The 21,082-nt window shown below is 35.9% G+C and overlaps 2 protein-coding genes across 2 annotated transcripts in view; both read left to right on the top strand.

The window, feature by feature from the left end:
• Positions 1–20,030, top strand: part of LOC141410420 (ATP-dependent RNA helicase DDX3Y) — a 1,065,346-nt gene extending 1,045,316 nt beyond the window's left edge. The window contains exon 23 of the transcript XR_012444343.1: positions 16–20,030. The gene's annotated coding sequence lies outside the window, so the exon portion shown is untranslated. The remainder of the gene's footprint in view (positions 1–15) is intronic.
• Positions 1–21,082, top strand: part of LOC109691684 (ATP-dependent RNA helicase DDX3X-like) — an 81,597-nt gene that overhangs the window by 204 nt on the left and 60,311 nt on the right. The gene's annotated exons all lie outside the window — the stretch shown is intronic.

Raw genomic sequence — 21,082 nt, 5'->3', positions numbered from 1 at the left:
TTATATTCTTTCTAGAACCTCATAAACTTAGTAAGCAATGAGAAAGAAGGTACAGTAAATGGAAATGAAAAAATGTAACTATAAACATTCAGTGAATTTGATGATGCAATAAAACAACATCCTGCTTACTGAAAATTCAGTCCCTGGTCTGGATGCCAATTTACAAATAGTAAGGGCAGAATTTCAGAGAAAAAGAAATGAAGGTTTATTAATTTTCCAGGCAAATAAATGAGGACAGTGGATTAGTGTGCTAAATCTGAAGGGAGAGGTGGTTTATAGTAAATCCCAGGAGTTTGGTGCTTCATAGTGTGATTATTTCCCCTCTTGTTAGCACTTGTCTCAGAAACTTCATGTCCTGTTGACATACAGTTTTTTGTAGTCAGACACATGGTGGTTCAGCAGGTGGCTAAAATAGTGTTAATCTTGAATTCCCTAGCATTGGAGAAGAAAGAGAAGAAATAAAGAAAACTGAAACTTGAGCCATTGAGTAAAGCAAGTTGGCTAGAGAGATGATTTAGTTATTAGGCAAAAAATTTATAGCTGTAAGCACCTTGTAGGTATCTTTTCTTCTTATTGTATATGTGTATTGCTATTTTTGTTTGCCCTGTAAAACATCCATGTTCCCTTAAATCTTACCATAGTAAAAAGAGCGCATGTTTGGTATTTTGTCTGTGTATTCAATTATGAGTGTCTTGGGAAAAAAGAAGTACCATTTTTCATTTTTGTTATTGATTTCCTTTTTTTTTTTGGTAATACTAGGATTTGAAGTCATATATACAAATGTGAATATCTTGGGAAAGAGAAATACTGTTTTTTGTATTTGTTCTCGATTTTCTTTTCTTTTTTGGCTGCACTGGGAATTTGGGGTTTGATCTTAGGGCTTCATGCTTGCTAGGCAAGCACTGTTACCACTTGAGAAATTCACCTGATCTTTGTCTCCTGACTAGCTAGGATTATAAGTGTGAGCTATCTGTGCCTAGTAAGATCTGTGAGTTTTATGGTACCAATCTGTTTCCTAAGGCTGTTATATGTTCAGCATATTAAAATCGCATCAGACATCTTCTCCCTATACTGATTTTTCTACAGTAAAGAAAAAACTATGAGCAAGAACATTTTATAACTTTTTGATGGGTGTAAATATCTTGGAGGAGATGTTATGGTTTCTGGCAAGTGTGGCTACTGAGAACAATTGACTTAATTATGTTTGGATGACTGTTGGGGACTGGGAATGAAGCTCACTGATATGAAGCTTGCCTAGCATGTCAGAGAACCTGGGTTCCATCCTCAGTGCTAAACCCTCCAATATAAGATCTCCATTTTAGTTCAAACATGTGCCTATAAATGAAAGCTAAAAAAATTTTTTTAAAAACATAGTGCTCTTGGCCATCAAAGTTCAATGATAATGAGTTGAGATGGCCAGTGGCTCACACCTACAATCACAGTTACTTGGGAGGCTGAGATTGGAAGGATTAAGGCCAGCCTGGGCAAATAGTTTAAGAAACCCCATCTCCAAAATAACCAGAGCAAAATGTATTGAAGGTCTGACTCAAGCCTTAAGAGTACTTACTTTGTGAGCACCTGCTTTGTGAGCACCTGCTCTGCAGTTCAAACCGCGGTACCACAAACAAACAAAAACTTCAGTGATAATGAATCAACAATATATTTGAAATAATGTGCCTTTAATCACAAACACATTAAACAAAGTTACATATTATTCAGTTAATGAAAAAGTCGTGATCAGAGGCTAATAGAGAGTTAATCCTGTATTTCTGTTTAGGAGAAATGGTTCAGTATTTGCTAAGTATAATTGGGAGTTCTAGGCCAGAGACCCTACTCTCTGAGGTTCCACATATCAAGTCCGGCCACTTAGGAGTAATGGTGAAGGGCAGAGAAAAACGATTTAATGCAGCACTGGCACACTGTGGGAAGAGGCAAAGTGAGCATTTCAGCCCATCTGTGGAACATAGACATGAGCTTTTGTTTAAATAGAGGAAATACTTGGGTAGGAGGCAAAAGATACAGATAATTAAAGAATCCCAGGTAAAATGTGGCCTGGTTGATCATTATCAATGGATTGGGATTGAGAAGTTGTTTTATAGCCATCATGAAGATAATGAAGATAGTAAAGACATTAACCGTCAGCACTTTCCTTCCCGGCTTCCAGGGGAGAGGAAGACTCTGAGTAAAGGAGACAGATGCAAAATAGAGGCAGAGATGCAAAGCTTTTACTGTGTTTTTAGTTTTTAGTTGCTGTTTGGACACTTGCAAGCCAATGTGAAGAGTCAATACTTTTTGGTAATAACAGCTAAGTCACTGTTAGAAAAGTATAGGTAAAGAGTGATGTAGGTGAAAAATGGTAGAGTATGTGGATTTGTGCTATAATATTTTGTAGTGTTGATAGTACTATTGCCCAATCAAATTTTCCCTTTAAAAAGATTACAAAACATTTAAAATTTAAAATTTGGAGTATACTTGGTCTACCATATATTTCTAGTCCAATGGCATGTGTTAGTCTTCCCATGTAAAAAGTGTTTCTGCATTTATAATTTAAAACTTTAGAATTCCTCTATAATGTTCTGTTACTTATGGAAAATATTTCCTTATTGGGCATTTTGGTTCTTTCTTTTTTTTTGTAGGTGTGCTATTAATACAATCATAATGAAACACAAATTATTTTCATATTTTTGGAGGCAAAGTTATAAGAATACACACAACACATATATATTCAAATGCACTTTTTTTTTTTTGGTGGGTCTGGGATTTGAAATAGAGCCTCGTACTTGCAAAGCAGGCACTCTACCATTTGAACCACATCTCCAGTGCATTTTACTTTGATCATTGTGGAGATGGGAACCTTGAAAACTTTTTGCCTGGGCTGGTCTTGAACCACAATCCTTCCATTTCAGGTTTTCTCATGCTTAGGATTACAGATGTGAGCCACTAAGTGCCCAGCAATTTTCAAAGTTATTTATGTCTGCCCTTTTTCCCTTTCTCCTTCAGAGAGGTTGTTTCATAAATTCTATATAATGAAATTCTTTTGCGTTCTGCAAATTCTCTGACTACTTAAATGATTTTTTGAAAAACAAATGAATTAGTTTACATTAACTTTTCTCTTTGGGACAAAGTTCTGTGTGTTTGACAAATGGTAGTTAGGTATTAAAGTATCATTATGTATTATAATACATATTATACTGTCATATAGAATAATTTTACCACTCTAACAATCTCTGTACTAGTACCATAATTGAGTACGGTAACTTCACAGTACATTTTGAATTCATTCAGCCATTTTCTCTTCATTCAAGCCTTGGCAAAATGGATTTGTTTTTTTCTGTAGAATATCATATAGATGGAATCTCATAATATATATGAGAAATATAGTGGAATCTTATAGTAATATATACATATAAATATGTATCCTTTTTAGGCATGTTTGTTTTACTAGCAGTCCTTTGTATGATTTGATAACTTATTCCCTTTAACTGAGGAATTATTTCATTGTGTGGATGTAACATTGTGTTTGTTGTTTATCATTTAAAATAAATACCAGTTAAATGTTTGGTATTAATTTTAAGACCCAATCATATCCTTTAGTACCATATGGTGTTAGAAGTAATAAGGCATTTGAATATAAAATCCTTCCTAAAATATAAGTATTATGAAGATGCCTACAAGACACCAATAATATATTTGCAGGCTTAGTGGAGAAAGTAGCATTCAGTTTATGTATCATGAAAGGATATAAGGAAATGGTGTTCCACATTGGGCCTTAAAGGATAAATAGGATTTTGATAACAAAAATGTGAAAATGAATGCTTTTAGACCTAGTGAAAAACTATTGAATTTTTTTGTGGGGATTTGAGTTGTATTTTAGCCATATTTCGGAGAGCTATGCTAGGTAATAGTGTGTGGATTAAATCTAGTAGATAATGATAAACTGTGCAAGTAATAGTTTAAGTGAAGAATAATGATGAATTTCAACTAATGAGGCAGCAGAAATCCAAGGGAATGGGGTATGTGTGAGGAGTGTTATGAACAATTTATCTGATATGTTACTGTGATGAAGTTGAGGAATCTGGGATGACTATGGGTAGATAGAGTCATTTTAGGAACAGTGAGTCCAAAGGCAATTTTTTGCTGGATGGAAGAAGGAATACATTAAATGTTTCACTCTCTATATTCAGACTAAATGACTATTTGTTTCAATGTAATTCTAGCTACTTGGGAGTCTGAGATTGGGAGGATCATGGTTTAAGGCTAGCCCTGGCAAATAGTTTTTGAAACCCCATCTCCAAAATAACTAGAGCAAAATGGATTGAAGGCAGGTTCAAGCAGTAGAGTGGCTGCTTTGCAAGCTTGAAGCCCTGAGTTCAAACCCCAGTCTCACTAAAAAATAAAAACAACAAAAAATTAACAATGGTACCATTGTTTGAGGCTTCATATTCTTTTTGTATCTACCAAATCTACATTCTTTTTTTTTTTTTTTTTGTGGTAGTGGGGCTTGAACTCAAGGGCTTCACCTTGAGCTATTCCACTGGCCTATTTTTGTGACATAGGGTTTTTTGAGATAGGGTCTCGTGAACTATTTGCCTAGGATGGCCTGGAACTATTATATTATATTACTATTATTATATTATATTATATTATATTATATTATATTATATTACTATCAGTTTATAATTTCATTATTAATATATTGTATCATCTGGGTAATCTTTATAATATTCTTTTTTTAAAAACTCATTTATTCATATCTGACCCATTGTTTGGGTCATTTCTCCCTCTGCCCCCTACCTCCTCCCTCTCCCCTCCACCTCACTCGCTTACAGGCAGAACCTGTTCTGCGCTTTTCTCCAATTCTCTTGAAGAGTAGACATAAGCAATAATAAGAAAGACATAGCATTTTTGCTAGCTGAGATAAGGATAAGTATATAGAGAGATTCCTAGCATTGCTTCCATGCACAAGTGTTTTACAGCCCAAATTGATTCATCTCTACCTGACCTATTCACTACTTCCTGATCATCTTCCCATATTCACTTCTGTCGTTTTAAGGTTACTATATTAGCTCCTCTGCCGTGGGGATATCAAACAACTTGAAGTTTTGGGTTTCCTACCTATCCCCATACCTCCCGTATGTGCTCTCTCATTGTCATGTGACCCTAGTCCACCAACATTGCTGTATTTGTCCTAGATCTAAAGTCCACATATGAGGGAGAACATACGATTTTTGGTGTTCTGAGCCTGGCTAACCTCACTCAGGATGACGTTCTCCAGTTCTATCCATTTACTTGAGAATGATAAGATTTCATTCTTCTTCATGGCTGAGTAAAACTCCATTGTGTATAAATACCACATTTTCTTTTTTTTTTTTTTTTTTCATTTTTCTTTTATTATTCATATGTGCATACAAGGCTTGGTTCATTTCTCCCCCCTGCCCCCACCCCCTCCCTTACCACCCACTAAATACCACATTTTCTTAATCCATTTGTCAGTAGTAGGACATCTTGGCTGTTTCCATAACTTGGCTATTCTGAATAGTGTTGCGATAAACATGGGTGTGCAGGTGCCTTTGGAGTAACTTGTGTTGAATTCCTTTGGGAATATCCCCAGGAGTGGGATTGCTAGATCATATGGCAGGTCTATGTTTTAGATTTTTAAGAATCCTCCAAATTTTTTTCCAGAGTAGTTACACTAGCTTGTATCCCACCAGCAATGAATGAGAGTTTCTTTTTCTCCACATCCTTGCCAACAACTGTTGGTGGTGTTTTTGATGATGGCTATTCTAACAGGGGTGAAATGACATCTTAGTGTGGTTTTGATTTGCATTTCCTTTATGGCCAGAGATGGTGAACATTTTTTCATGTGTTTTTTTAGCTATTTGAATTTCTTCTTTTGAGAAATTCTGTTCAGTTTAGTTGCCTATTTCTTTATTGGTTCATTGCTTTTGGGAATGTTTAGTTTTTTGAACTCCCTGTATATTCTGGTTATCAGTCCTTTGTCTGATGTGTAGCTGGCAAATATTGTCTCCCACTCTGTGAGTGGTCTCTTCAGTTTAGAGACCATTTCTTTTGTTGTGCAGAAGCTTTTAATTTTATGAAGTCCCATTTGTTCATCCTTTCTCTTAGTTGCTGAGCTGCTGGGGTTCTATTGAGGAAGTCCTTGCCTATACCTATTGCTTCCAGAATATTCCTTTCTCTCTCCTGTACTAACTTCAGAGTTTCGGGTCTGATATTAAGGTCCTTGATCCATCTTTAGTTGATACTAGTACAGGGTGATAAACGTGTCTAGTTTCAGCTTTTTGCAGGCAGATAACCACTTTTCCCAGCAACATTTGTTGAAAAGGCTGTCTTTTCACCATTGTATGTTTTTGGCACCTTTGTGAAAAAATAAGGTGGGCACACCTGTGTGGATTCATATCTGGGTCCTCTATTCTGTTCCACTGGTCTTCATGTCTGTTTTTGTGCCAGTGCCATGCTATTTTTATTGCTATTGCTTTGTAATATAGTTTGAAATCAGGTATTGTGATACCTTCAGCATTGCTCTTTTTGCTGAGTATTGCCTTGACTATTTGCAGGGTCTTGTGTTACCAAATAAACTTTAGGGTAGATTTTTCAATCTCTGTGATGAGTGTCACTGGGATTTTGATGGGAATTGTATTGATCATGTAGATTGCTTTTGGTAGTATAGCCATTTTTACTATGTTGATTCTACCAATCCATGAGCATGGGATATCTCTTCACTTTCTGTGTAGTCTTCCTTGATCTCTTTCTTCAAAGGTTTGTAGTTTTTATGGAGGTCATTCACATCCTTTGTTAAGCTTACTCCTAGGTATTTGATAGATTTTTTTTTTTTTGAGGTTTTTGTAAATGGATTTGTTTCCATATATTCTTTCTCAGTTTGTTTGTTTTTGGTGTGTAGAAAAGCTAATGATTTTTGTAAGTTGATTTTGTATCCTGCCACGTTGCTGTAGCTGTTTGCTGTAGGAGTTTTTGGGTAGAGTTTTTTGGGTCTTTAAGATCTAGAATCATGTCATCTGCAGATAGGTTTGTTTTGACAGTTTCTGTACCTGTTTGTATTCCTTTTATTTCTTCTTCTTGCCTAATTGCTCTGGCTAGGAATTCCAGTACTATGTTGAATAGGAGTGGAGATAGTGGGCATCCTTGTCTAGTTCCTGATTTTAGAGGGAATGGTTTCAGTTTTTCTCCATTAAGAATAATGCTGGCTGTAGGTTTGTCATATATAGCTTTTATAATGTTGAGGTACTTTCCTTCTATTCTTAGTTTTCTTAGAGCTTTTATCATGAAATGGTGTTGGATCTTATCAAACGCTTTTTCTGCATCTATTGAGATGATCAAGTAGTTTTTGTCTTTGCTTCTATTGATGTGCTGTTTAACACTTATAAATTTGCGTATATTGAACCACCCCTGAATTCCTGGGATGAAGCCAACTTGGTCACGGTGAATGATCTTTCTTTTATGTTGTTGGATTCGGTTTCCCATTATTTTACTGAGGATTTTCTCATCGATGTTCGTTAAGGAGATTGGCCTATAGCTCTCCTTTTTGAAGGTGTCTTTGCCTGGTTTTGGGATGATTGTAATACTGGCTTCATAAAATGAGTTAGGCAGTGTGCCTTCCTTTTCTATTTCATGGAAAAGTTTAAGGAGACTTGGTATTAGTTCTTGTTTAATGGTCTGATAGAATTCAGCAGAGAATCCTTTAGGTCCTGGACTTTTCTTTTTTGGGAGACTCTTTATTGCTGCTTCAATTTCATTTTGTGTTATAGATCAGGTGATTAATACCCTCTTGGTTCAGTTTTGGATGGTCATAAGTATGTAGAAATTTGTCCATTTCTTCAAGATTTTCAAATTTATTAGAATACAGTTTGTCAAAGTAGTCTCTGATGATTTCCTGGATTTTGTGGTATTTGTTGTTATCTGCTGTTTTGCATTTCTGATTTTACTGATTTGGGTTTTTTTTTCCTCCTCATTTTAGTCAGGTTTGCCAGGGGTCTGTCAATATTGTTTATATATTCAAAGAACTAGCTTTTTGTTTCTGTGATTCTTTGTATTTTTTTTTGTTGTTGTTGTGGTTATTGTTGTTTCTATTTCAACAATAAAAATAAGAAATATTTTCTGTCCTGTTTGTTTTGGGACTTGTTTATTCTTGTTTTTCTAGGCGTTTGAGATGTAGCATTAGGTCATTGATTTGAGATCTTCCTGTCCTTTTAATATATGCACTCATGGCTATAAACTTTCCTCTCAGGACTGCCTTTGCTGTGTCCCATAGGTTCTGGTAGGTCATGTTTTCATTTTCATTAACTTCCAGGAACCTTTTAATTTCCTCTTTTATTTCATCAATGACCCACTGATCATTGAGCAATGTGTTGTTCAGCTTCCAATTGTTTGCATATTTTCTGCTGTTATTTTTGTTGTTGAGTTCTAGTTTAATGCGTTGTGATCAGATAGAATGCACAGAATTATTTTTATTTTCTTATATTTACTGAGGCTTGCTTTGTGCCCAAAGATATGATCAATTTTGGATCATATCCAAGAAGGTTCCATGGGCTGCTGAGAAGAATGTATATTGTGTGGAAGTTGGATGAAATATTCTGTAGACATCAGCAGGTCTGTTTGATCTACTGTGTGATTTAGTTCTAGAGTTTCTTTATTGATTTTTTGTTTGGATGACCTATCTGTTGGTGATAGGAGATATTAATGTTTCACACTATCACTCTGTTGGAGTCTGTATATGATTTTAGGTCCTTTAGAGTATGGTCGATGAAATTGGGTGCACTGATGGTGGATACAGATAGGTCGATAATTGTTATTTCCTTTTGGTGTATTTCCCCTTTTATTAGTTTGGAGTGTCCTTCTTTATCTCTTTTGATCCATGTAAGTTTGAAGTCTACTTTGTCTGAGATAAGCATTGCTATTTCTGCCTGTTTTTTGGGGCCATTGGCTTGGTAAATCTTCTTTCTGCCTTTCACCCTAAGCCAGTGTTTGTTTCTGTCAATGAGATGGGTCTCCTGTAAACAACAGATTGTTGGATCTTCCTTTTTAATCCAGTTTGCCAGATGGTGTCTTTTGATGGCGGAATGAAGTCTGTTAACATTTATTGTTAATATTTATAGGTATGTTGTAATTTCTGTCATTTAGTTGGTTTTGTTGTTTAAGGTTTTGTTTGTGTGCAGCTGAATAAATGTTACTCTGTTCACCTTGAGCTACGCCACCAGCTCTATTTTTGTGAGCTGGGGTTTTTTGAGATAGGGTCTTGCAAACTATTTGCCTGGGTTGGCTTTGAACCGGGATCCTTCTGATCTCTAAATTAACATTCTTACTATAGAAATGCTTTGGTCATAATTTTGAAAATCAGCACATTATATTACTATCAGTTTGCAGTTTCATTATCCATATATTGTACCATCTGGGTAATCTTTAAAATTTTCTTAGAATTTCTATTTTTATTTACTTTTGTAGAAAAACCCTCATTTTCTTTCTTTCTTTTTTCTTTTTTTTTTTTTTTTAACAAAATCCTGTTGTTTGAAGGGCTTAAGCAGTAGAGCACCTGTCTAGCAAGCATAAGGCTCTGAGTTCAAACCACAGGGGGGAAAAAAAAATCCCGTCCTGTCCAGTTATTTCTCTAGTTACATTTTAATCTGAGTTTTATTTGTATGGAGATATTTTCCTTTTAAGAATGGTGCTCATTTTTAAAAAATGTCTTCCTGTTAACATATTTAAGCACAAAATATGTCATTTTAAGTATACATTTCATTTGGCATTGGTTATATCACAAGTATCACTATTTTCTTTTTCCAAAACTTTTTTTGTTAACTCAAACTTAACTATGCAATATATATATAAGCTATAGCTATTCATTTATTACACCCAGACATTGGTAACCTGTCTCTGTGAATTTACTTCATTTGTATAACTTGTATAAATAGAATCATATAATATTTGGTCTTTGGTGTTTGGTTCCCTTAGCATGCCTTTAAGTGTTATCTGTGTTGTGCCATGCATCACAATTCTGTTTCCTATTTTTGGATGTACTGGGGCTTTTACTTGGGGCTTTCGCCTTGAGCCACTCTACCAGCTCTATTTTTGTAATGGGGTTTTTTAAGATAGAGTCTGTTTGCCTGGCTTTGAATCATGATCTTCCTGATCTCTGCCTCCTGAGTAGCTGGAATTACAGGCATGAGCCTGTTTTCTTTCTTAATTTATAGTCTATTCCAGAGAAACTTCTATCTGTACTTGAGAAGAATATGTATTCTTGAGAAGAATATGTATTGTGTAGAGTTTTGATATGGGTATTTATTATACATGGTTTTAACAAAATATCCCTCCCCCACCACAAAAATGTTGTTATGTGATATGCTGTTTCCTTGCCCTTGATTTTTGTGAAAATGTCTCCTAAAAAGCAAAAAATCAAGGTCAAAGAGAGTTCTCCAAGTCAAAAAGGCATGTAATGTGCTTTTTTAAGCAATAGTGTAAAAAGTTAGATTTGTTGAAGGTGGTATGTATTTAGGAGGAAGAAGGTGAGTGATATTTGGGAAAGATAATTCAAGCATCTACAGTGCATTACTGCACTCTATGGCATCCTGAACATACTCAGTTTTTCCTCAACAACAGTCTCTTTGGAACTACATGCCTGCTGATACTACATCTACATTGTCTAGTTAATATTGCTATTCTGCTTTCCAGTGTTTGTTTTTGAACAACATTGTTATGTATTATTGGGTGTAGAATGATCAAGTTTGCAAATCTGATGGCAGATCATCTTATTTCTTCCTTTAATTATGTCAGTGTTGTTTCCAGTTTGTTTATGTTTACATTTGTAACTGTTAGACTGCAGAGAGGCATGCAAGGATGGTTGGGAGGCGGCATACCATCAGCATAGGCTTTAATTAGGAAAAGAGCCTGTATAGGGTCTTCAGCAAGAGAGCTAGAACCCACTTCCAGGTGTAGGTTTAGGGTAGACACAGAGGGGGCTGGCGGAAAAGTACCAGGAAAGTTGCTGGGTGGTAAGACGTACTTGTGGGTCACTAAAGAATGCTGTTGCTGGGCAACCAAGGAAGATAAATTGTGGTTAGGTCTGCTCAACTGTCCTTGGCACTCAGCTGGAGATAAAGGTTAACAACTGTTCCTTTGTCAGTCTTTGAGGTACTGTAAGGAGTTTCAATATGCTGCCTGGGAGGTGCTTTGTGTCTAGTTCTAACATGACTGCCCTTACAGTTCACGCTAACACTCCTGCCTTTTGATAGATGTATATTTTTGAAAAGAGATGATGAAATGTCATTTAGCTACTTCCTGCTGATGGAGTGCTGAGGTCTCTTGAGGAGATGGGTATTGGCAGGGTCTTCTTGCTGTAGACAACTGTGGCAGAATTGGATCAAGTTGATCTGCTTTTGGGTAGTGTTCTCTATGAAAGCCTGGAGCCTCTGGAAGTGTATGAAAGAGACAAGGTATGATAGCAGAATGAGGAAAAATAAGGGGTCCCAAAAGAGGGAGGACCCATGGCATCCACATAGACCAGGAAGATCATTGTTTCCAGAATTCTGTTGCTTGTTGTTGGTGATTGACAGCTTGTTCCTGAAGTCTCTTAATGACATCATGCATGACCCTGTACTAGTTGACATAAAAATAGCATTTTTTTCCTGTTGAAGTATGAGTACATGGTTTTGAATGGCGACCTGTATAAGAAATGTAGCCTCTGGGAGAAAAAGCGTGTCATGCAGTTATGTATATATAGGCAATGCTATCAGCATTAGAAGGAAAATCTAGGGATTGTTGGGATACAGATATGGGCTCCTGGTTTAAGTAAACAAAGAACTGGGGGCAGGGGACAAAGGCGTGCATAGTTAAACAGTCCTAGTCACAGATCATCAGGTGTGTTCTGGTTGGCCATTATTTCAGTTCTTGATTTGGGAGAGGTTTTGGAGTTGTTATCTGGAGGGTGGTCCATCCCAAAAGAGGGTCTGCTATTAGGGGTAGTTTCAGCCCTTGTCATGAAGATGTTATTGAATATTTTTGTTCTTTTTGATTTCAAGGTTGTTGCAAGGTGACTGTAAAGAGAACAGTTTATAGCAAAGACACATATAAAACAGGGAGATGTTGGTTTTTTTTTCTGTTCTATTTTTAGTTAATTTGTAGGCCCAGGTAAGGAATCATTTCTTTTCAGCAAAAGAAGTTTAAATCCCTCCTATCATTTTTTTATGTTTGAACATTTGGCTTTTTAATCGTGAGGGAATTAGGGATTTTTTTCTGGCCAGTGATAAATTATCACAGGAGAAGGGGACACAGGAGATAGCTGACAGTTAAGTCAGCAGTTGTTTAAGTCTAAAATATAAGCCTTATCATAAAGCAGAATTCAGAGGGATTAAAAGTCAGAAGGCATCCAGTTAAATGAACTGTGTAGGGGTACTCATTTTAAAATAACTCCATGAGCATAGGTTAGTAAAAAGATATCTTTGGAGCCAGCAGAAATAATCACTTTTGTCTCTTACTTATGTAGATGGACTTGGCCAAAAAATAAGTTTGCCTCCTGTCTGAGGTGCCTTTAAGGGATTGGATGTGTTAATAGTGATGAATAGAACACTTTTCACCCCCTCCCCCCCTTTGGTGAAACTGGGGCTTGAACTCAGGGCCTCAGACTTGCTAGGCCTGCTAAGCTTGTGGGGCAGGCACTGGAGCATTTGAGCCACTCCTCCTGCCCTGTTTTGTATTGAGTATTTTGAGATAAGATCCATTGAACTACTTGCCTTCAGCTGTCTTTGAAGCAAGATCCTCTTGACTTCTGCCTATGGAGTAGCTAGGATTACTGGCATGAGCCACCAGCCCAGCTGATAACACTTATTTAAAACCTCTTGGTTTTAGTAAATTTTATGAGGTCTGGCATAGGTAACTCCATCTGGATTGTGACAGATATTCCCTCTTGTCTCCAAACTGTCTGTGTTTGAACAATTTCCTCTCAAGATTCTGTCAATTAATCATTGTAGTTAATGAAGATCGCTTAATGCCAGGAATACTTTTTTCCTGGATGTTCTGATCTGATCCCATGTTGGAGGATAAGCACAAGGTAAGTCATGTAGGAGTCAGTGCCAATTAAGACCTATGTGGCCAAAGTATAAGCAACAAAAGAGGTTTCAAAGAAGTAGGCTTACCTAGTATCCATTTTTAATTTTGTCTGTTTATAAATAATGTCCTGTCATCTTAAAAGTGGTACAGAAGGTCAACAGAAAACAGCTAAGTGTTTTACAGGGAGAATACAAAAAGTCAACAAAAGCAAATATTTAAAAGGCTGACTCAATTGACAGATAAGTACTTGTTAGAGTCATCTTTGAGTTTGACTGTAAAATTTCTGAGTAAGATCCAGAGTGAACGACAAGACTTAATATAGTTATGGTTAAAATGACTTAGAATAGTTACAGGTAAAATATACTTTAGCAATTGTCAGTGTCTAGTTATTTTTATAACATAAAGCATGTTAGGAAGGTAATTAGGACCATCGGCATTACAATAGTAATGCTAAGTGCTCCTTATTTCAATTAGGAATACCTGTACACAATCCTGTAAAAAGTCTTGCATTGCAGCAGTTTTGATTTGGAGAACATCTATATGGTAAAGATTTTTTTCCTAAGTTTTATATGTTAGAAGTCTTGAAAGGAGCCAGCAACAATTAACATTGCAAATACATAGATGTCAGATACACATATTTATTTATCTAATTTTTAAAAATAAAGCTTAGAATTTTGGCAAGGTAAGACACACTAGTTACACAGCATTGACAAAACCCAAAACTCTTACAGGTTAGGAGAACAGTCCCAGTGACACCAAATAGCCTTATTTCCTAATGTACATGTGGGCCTTATATTAATAATAAACCTTATTTGATTAAGACACATAATTGTGAACCAGATTTTAAATAGCACAATTGCCCAAATAGCAGAGTTTTTCTTTTGGATGTTACTGATTATAGACAGCAGAAATGCTAAGAATCTCATTGACCAGGTTTAGATGGAATGTATTTTGAATTAAAGAGAACATTAGCTAGTCACTTTATATGTATTAAACTGACACATTTTTAACTCTGTAAACTTTATACAATATTTAGATAAAGTCTAGAAATACAGCTCTATATAGTTTTAGTTACAGATATATAGGGTATTAATTTAGGATTAATTACAATAATAAATGTTTTACCACACAGGTAGAAGGTAGTCATATAAGAGACATTCATATAAACTCTGATTTACTTAAGGCTTACTTTTTTAAGTAGTTCAAAGTTTGACAAGATTGACAGAAAATACAAGTAATTATTTTGATAACATTCTTTTAAGTCAGTTTCTTATAGATGCTATTAAGAGTAGAACTATTGTTTTCATATTGTAGGTTTATTATTATAGATGCAGAGAATTAAGTTCTAGTTTTACATCAGTACAGTAAATTTTGACCTTAGAAAAATTTTAAGGCAATATAAAAAATTATAATTAACTTAATTACATGTATGAACTTTCAATAACCCTGAAATCTTTTAATTTGCATTTTGAAACAATTTTTATAAAATTTTGAATTTAGACAAAGTTTTCTTTACTTAATAAAATTAAATATTCTATTAGCCTTATATTTTAATATGGATTCAGGAAGAAAATCAGTCCTAAACTGTTTATATAATAATCAATTTATAAAAACATTTAATAGTAGATCCAATTATAAATAAGTTGAATGGCAATGAAATAGACGAAGCTATTGTCCATAAAGTCTCTTCGTTTGGTCCTAAAGCAGAGGATAATTTTTGAACTCCTGCATTTTAGTTAGACCTGATTGACCTAAAAACTTTGAAAAAATGGGTTTGCTGAAAAGTAGCGGCAAAAGATTCTGGAGACAGAAGCAACATTTTTTTTTTTTTTTTTTTGCAGTACCTACACCCTGAGCCACTCCACCAGCCCTTTTTGTGATGGCTTTTTTTTTTTTTTTTTGAGATCGGTCTTATGGACTATTTGCCTGGGCTGCCTTTGAACCACGATCCTCCAGATCTCTACCTCCTGAGTAGTTAGGATTACAGGCATGAGCCACCAGTGCCATGTAGAAGCAACAAATTTTATATTCATTTTACAATAGGATTTATCCTACAGACGTTCATAAACATGCATATGTCACAAAAGTTTTAAATTAGGTATGCATAAATGTTAATTTAAGAGTGCATAGTTTCGAGAGCTCAAGAATATGTGAAAATTAATTTAGTGCCCACAAGTTTATTTCTCAAAATTTTAGGAACAGATTGAGATGTGTCTTATGTTCTTTTTAGGACTCATTTTTGAGAGGCTTTATAGTTGAAGTAAGAGTCAATTTTATAAAAGTCCATCTCAGTCTCCAATAAGATTGTTGCTATATTTATCAGATTTTAATCTCTAACAAGTCAGTCTTCATAGTCATACAGTAATAGACACACAAAATTCACACAGCATACAAAACAATTACATTAATTCCAAGTGCACTCTTAGATATTGTCTCTAGTAAGCTAGAATTTTCCTTAGGTAGCAGATGGTTTTAGTGCTTTTTATTTTTAAGTTGTTTATAGGCTCAGTATTTTTTATGGTTATTAGCCAATTTTTAGTCATCTTTTAGTATTTGGAGTGTTTTATGAATGTCAGGGGCTGACTGGGAGATAAAATGAAGGTGCAGGTAGATTTTCTTCTTCTTAATCAATTTTCTTGATATATTTGGTCATTTCAGAAAGATGAGAAAAAAGGGCTGAGTTTTCATTGGGCTTCTGGGTAGCCTTATCTTTCTGGGGAGAGGTACTGCGGTTTGACCTCAGGCCTTACACCTTGAGCCACCATCAGTCCTTTTTTGTTATGGGTTCTTGAGGGTCTCTGCAAACTGTTTGCCAGGACTGGCTTCTAACCCTGATCCTCCTGATCTATGCCTCTTGAGTAGCTAGGATTACAGGTGTGAGCCACTGACATTGGTACCTCTTAATTTTATTAGGATTCATTTTTTAGTTAACTGTCTTTAAGTGTAGTTTTGTCTGTTTTGATCAGAGGGTAGGTAACTATGTGGCCTCTTTTTAATCTGAAAAGACTAGATTTTCCTCTATAGTGTACTTTTTAAATAATTTGTAAGAATAGTTTACTTTGGGTTACAGCAACTTTGTTATTAATCAAACCTCTTAACGTTAATTTAGGGAATCTGGTTATGGGTGGTAGCTGTCATCCCATATCCTCTTTTTGGTAAAATTTCTTGGATGCATGAGTCCACTGTCTTATTTTGCATTAAAAATTAGTTTTAAAATCAGAATTTTTATGTCAGATAGGTTCAGATGCAGACTGGTGTGGTGAAAAAGATTACATCTCCATTGAAACTGGTAATATCTGGTTATATTAGTAAGTAGTGGAAAGATAGAATGAATTAACCCCCAAGAGTTAAGTTTAGAGAAGGGGACTTGCCTTATTAAATGCATAGCAGAACCCAAGAAAGGTGTCGTTTGGTCTTATCTAATGTCATAGCCAGGAATGCTGAGATTCCTAATTTAAATATATGAGATATTTGTAGAAAATAAAGGAACACTTAGAAAATTGAAATGTTCTCTTTGGTTCTTCCAGACTAAGTACATGTTAGACTGAGAGCTTGTATGGAAAGCTGAGTTCATGCGTCTGTAACCCCACTTCTTGGTGCCTTGGCTAGAAGAGCAGATGGGTCACTGCCTGGAGCAACCTGGATATAACCTTTTCCCTCTCCTGGTCTTGACATATCTGCATGGCCCATCTATAAAGTAAAACTTAAAGGACAAAACTGTTAGTAGAATGTTTGTTTAGGCAGATTTACAACCTCAACATTAGGTGGAAAAAAATTTAGGGGGTTAGGACAGAGAATCAGCGCCAGTCCTCAGCCCATGTCATTTAGATTTCTAATTGATTTTATGTTTTTTAACCTTGGTATGCTGTGAGTTGCTTAGGAGGCTGAGAAAATTGACAATGCAATTTGAGGATTTCTTCTATTTTTTTCTTTGTTCACCTTTGTCTCAGTTGTTCTCACTTGGATGACCAGTCCAGAGGAGACTGGAGCAGGCTGAAGAGTAGCCTCATGAATGAGACAGATTCAGAGAGAAGAGGTTCAAAGCTAAACCTTTTTTATATCTTGTGAGATGAGGGAGGAGGAAAGGATGACATAGAGCAGGGTTGAAGTCAGGGGACGGGGAGGGTTTTTTAATGGAAGATTTTTCTTCCCATTTTTTTAATGGGAAATTTTACTTTAGGAGGAGAATATGATAAAGTAAACAAGACTGGCAGAGAGAGGGTTTAGAGTGGAGATAACTAAAAGCTTAAGTATAGGGGAACCTTGGACCATGTCTCATAGCATAGCCGAAGTTTTTGAGATTGTGCTGAATTTGGAAATAAAGTATCCTGTTCTGGTCAATGGTTATTATTGTTAGACTGAAGAGAGCATGGAAGGATGGGTAGGAGGCAGCTCAACATCAGCTTTAATTGGAAAATGAGTTTGTGGAGGGGGTCTCCAGCAAGAGAGCTAGGGCCAACTGCCACAAAGATATTTGGGATAAATATAGGGGGAGCTAGTGGAAAAGTACCCGGAAGGTCACTGGGCGGGAAAATGTTCTGTGGGTCACTCAGGATGATGTTTCTGGGCAACTAAGGAAGATAAGTTGTAGTTAGGTCACTTGTCTGCTCAACTATCCTTTGGCGTCCCTTTGTCAATCTTTGGGGTTGTGTGGGGAGTTTCCAGTAAGCCATCTGTGAAGGTGAGGGAATTTCATTGAGACATTTTCATATATCCTTACAGTGTACCTTGGGTAAGTTCATCTCTTCCATTGTTCTCCTTCTTTTCCCACCTCTAGTTAAAATGATTTCAACAAGTTTCATTATTCTATTTTCATACAAGTATGTAAAATACATTGACCATATCCATCCTACTTTAACTTCTTCATTTGTCCTCCCCTCCTAATACCAATACCCTACTAGGACCTACTTTATATTTTAGTTCTTCATCACTTAAGTGTATATTTATTGTTAAAAGGGATTTCACCTGATAATATAATCAGGTCAATCCCCTCTATTACTCTCCTGTAACTTTCACACCTATCTGCTATCATTAGATAGTTTTCACAATGATGTAAGTATTACCTACTCTCTCATTCTCTTTTCCTCTCCTTTTTCCCCATGTTCCCTCATTTACATTATTGCAAACATGTTCTTTCTATATACATTTGTATGTGTGATCATATTTATGTATAGGTTTATTATTTGGATCTCTCTTCCACATATAAAGGAAAACCTGGAAACCTATGTGTTTCTGAACATAACTTACTTTGCTTAACATGATGACCTCCATTTCCATCTATTTGGCTACAAACACATAATTTCATTCTTTATAGCTGCATAATACTCCGTTTTGTGTATGTGTGTGTGTGAGAGTATGCATGTAGGTATATCACATTTTCTTAATGCATTCATCAGTTGTGGGACTTTTGAGCTGTTTCCTAATTTGGTATTATGAATAGTGCTACAGTAAACATGGATATGCAGGTGTCTTTGTTGTATTCTGACTTACATTCCTTCTCATGTGTGTCCAGGACTGATATTTTTGCTGGGCTATATGGTAGTTGTAATTTATAAGTATTTGAGGAACTTCCATACTGCTTTACATAGTAGTTGTACTTTGCCTTCCACAATGTATAAAGGTTCCTTTTTCCCCATATTTTCACCATGATGTTTTCTTTTTTAGTTTTTATTTTATTCATATGTGCATATAATGATTGGGTCATTTCTTCCCCCTTCCCCCTGCCCTGTCCATTACTTCCACACCCCCACTTCTCGCTACCTGGCAGAAACGATTTTGCCCTTATCTCTAATTTTGTTGCAGAGAGAGTAAAAGCAATAATAGGAAGGACCAAGGGTTTTTGCTAGTTGAGATAAGGATAGCTGTACAGGGAGTTGACTCGCATTGATTTCCTGTACATGTGTGTTACCTTCTAAGTTAATTCTTTTTGAACTAACCTTTTCTCTAGTTCCTGGTCCCCTTCTCCTTTTGGCCTCAATTGCTTTAAAGTATCTGCTTTAGTTTCTCTGAGTTGAGGGCAACAAGTGCTATCTAGTTTTTTAGATGTTTTAACCTATCCTCATATCTCCCTTGTGTGCTCTTGCTTTATCATGTGATCAAAGTCCAGTCCCCTTGTTGTGTTTGCCCTTGATCTAATGTGCACATATGAGGGAGAACATATGATTTTTGGTCTTCTGGGCCAGGCTAACCTCATTCAGAATGATGTTCTCCAATTCCATCCATTTACCAGCAAATGATAACATTTCATTCTTCTTCATGGCTGCATAAAATTCCATTGCGTATAGATACCACATTTTCTTGATCCATTCGTCAGTAGTGTGGCATCTTGGCTGTTTCCATAACTTGGCTATTGTGAATAGTGCTGCAATAAACATGGGTGTGCAGGTGCCTCTGGAGTAACCTGTACCACATTCTTTTGGATACATCCCCAAGAGTGGTATTGCTGGATCATATGGTAGGTCAATGTTTAGATTTTTAAGTAGCCTCCAAATTTTTTTCCAGAGTGTACTAGTTCACATTCCCACCAACAGTGTAAGAGGGTTCCTTTTTCCCCACATCCTCGCCAACACCTGTTGTTAGTTCACCATGATGTTTTTGATGATAACCATTATGACTGGAGTGAGATGAAATCTTTATATTTTAATTTGCATTTCCTTTATGGCCAGGATGTTGAGCACTTCTTCATGTATTTATTGGCCATTTGTAGTTCTTTGAAAGAGTATTAAAAAAAAAGTTTTGAAAAAGTTCTGTTCATTCATTTGCCCATTGTTTTCTTTGGGTTGTTGATTCTGAGGAGTTTAGGTTTTTTGTTTTGTTTTTTTTTTTTTTTTTGAGGTACTGGGACTTGAACTCAGGTCCTTATACTTGCTAGGCAGGCAGTCTACCATTTGAGCCACTCTGACAGCCAAGTTTAGTTTTTGAGCTTTTTCTATAGTTTATGGGTATTAATCCCTTGTCACATGTATATCTGGCGTTGATTTTCTCCCATTCTGTGGGCTGTCTCTTCCCTATGGTGATTGTTCCTTTTGCTGTGCAGAAGCTTTTGCATTTGTCAATTTAATTGCTTTCTCTTAATTTCTGAGTTTTTTTTTTTTTGTGGTACTGGAATTTGAACTCAGGGCCTACACCTTGAGCCACTCTACCAGCCCCTTTTTTGTAATAGTTTTTTCAAGATAAGATCTCATGAACTATTTGCCTGGGCTGTCTTTGAACCTCACTCCTCCTAATCTCTGCCTTCTGAGTAGCTAGGATTACAGGCATGAGCTGCCAGCACCTGGTTGAGATATGAATTCCTATTCAAGAAGTTTATTGGTTATGTTGTATGTTTCAGAGTTTTCCTATTCTTTCCTGTGGTAGTTTCAAAGGTTGAGGACTTAAATAAGATATTTGATACACTTTGAGTTGATATTAATTTAGGGTGAAAGACGGGGATCTAATTTCAGTCTTTTACATGCCTATATCCAGTTTTCCCAGCACAATTTGTTGAAGAGGCTGTCTTTTCTTCAACATTTGTTTTGGGCTCCTTTGTCAAAATAAGTCAACTTTTGAATGGATTTATGTCTTTGTCTTCTATTTTTGTTCTACTGTGTCTGGTTTGTTTTGTTTTGTTTTGTTTTGTTGCCATTTACCATGCTGTTTTTATTACTGTGGTCTGTAGTATGGTTTTTATTGCTATGGTTTGTAGCAATAAAAACTACAAACCACAGTTTGGTATTGTGATGTATCCTGCATTGTTCTTTTTGCTTTGTATTACCTTTGCTTTGAAGTCTTTTCTGATTTGATATGAATGTTATATTTGAGTTTTCTATCTCTGAAGAATATCATTCGAAGTTGAATGGGGGTTGCATTGAAAATATAGATTGCTTTCAGTAGTATAGTCATTTTCATGGTATTAATTCTGTCTATCTATAATCATGGGGGAACTTTCAGTTTTCTGATGTGTCTTTTGATTTCTTTTTTCAGTTATTTACAGTTTTTGCTGTAGTGGCATTTTACTTTCTTCACTAAA

This window comes from Castor canadensis, chromosome X (genome assembly GCF_047511655.1).
Source record: "Castor canadensis chromosome X, mCasCan1.hap1v2, whole genome shotgun sequence".
Classification (NCBI taxonomy): Eukaryota; Metazoa; Chordata; class Mammalia; order Rodentia; family Castoridae; genus Castor; species Castor canadensis.
This window is presented reverse-complemented; position numbering and strand designations above follow the sequence as displayed.